The sequence below is a fragment of the Egretta garzetta genome, unplaced genomic scaffold, assembly GCF_000687185.1.
Source record: "Egretta garzetta isolate BGI_Z169 unplaced genomic scaffold, ASM68718v1 scaffold307, whole genome shotgun sequence".
Classification (NCBI taxonomy): domain Eukaryota; kingdom Metazoa; phylum Chordata; class Aves; order Pelecaniformes; family Ardeidae; genus Egretta; species Egretta garzetta.
In genome coordinates, this window is record NW_009260294.1 from 159,160 (window position 1) to 160,447 (window position 1,288).

Consider the following 1,288-nt stretch of genomic DNA (forward strand, 5'->3'; position numbering starts at 1 on the left):
CCCTGGACACATTGCACTTTGGCCAGCAGACAAAAATCCCTGATTCACCAAGCCCAGTGCAGACAGATGATTATTTTGGGTCACAAGTTCAGCTGCAAGGCACACGACTGAGCAAACCACAGCACAGGAAAGCGCTGGCACCGAAACAAGCCAGGCTGCGGGCTGTGGGCCCTGCGTCTTAAGCAACAGCCTTGGCTTATATTTCATATATGCGCAAATTCTTAAGCTGTGCTTGCAGCCTTTGTTGAGGCTTGAAATCACATTGAAACCAGCCTGTCTATGAGAAGGACTTAATTTTATCATTAAACCAACCTGGAGTGCTGGAGAGGAGCGTGGGCCGTGAGGACGTGCGTGATTTGGGTGCCCGGTGGTAGCTTGGGAGCGTTACAGACATGTCTGTCCTTCCCTGCGGGCACAAAAACCTGCTTTCGTGGAAACAGAGCTGCTGCAGGGGAAAAAGACCCCTTGGGCACCTCCCTGTGCAGCCCATCCCGGTGTCAGGGTGCTTATTGCTGTCAATAAATCTGTTCCTCAGCCACAGAAGATTATTGAGGACTCTTCGTCGCTCTCCTTTTAGCTGTCCTGCTCCAAAAAAATCCTACTCACAGTGAGACCTTTTGGCTTCCCGATAGCATCAGCTGTGCCAGCACCCCCCCGGTCCCAGACTGTTCTGATGGTCACTTTGGTGGGCATGGGGAGATTCCCATATGCTCCATATAGTGTGTCCCGGGGTCTCAGAGGAGAGGACATTATGGGTATTAACACTTACCTGGTGCTCCCTTTGGTGGCCCTGGGGATGCAGGGAGGCCGGATCCTCATCCCTGGGGGTATTTAAAAGAAGGATAGATGAGGCGCTTAGGGACAAGGTTTAGTGGTGGGATGGCAGGGTTAGGTTAACAGTTGGACTCAATGATCCTAAAGGTCTTTTCCAACCAAAGTGATTCTATGATTCTATGATTCTATTATTCTGACCCTTGTTTGGGGCCGCTGAATGGGGCTGGGGTTGGGGAGCGAGGGATGCACAGAAAGCCGGTGGTCCCCCAGGGAGCAGGACACAGGGATACCCCTGCTCTGGAAGCACAGGGGGCAGCATTCCACTGGGGTGGCAGGTCTGAAGGTGCACCTTGGCTGCACAGAGGGGCACAGCTCGGATCTCAGTGCTTAGACTCACCTGGGGCTGTGAAAAATCCCATTAATATCTTCTTGAAGAAGCCTGAAGGCCAAATTCTCAGCTGCCAAACAGCAGGTCCCCCCACTGAACTGTCCCAAACAGCAGCACAGAGAGGAG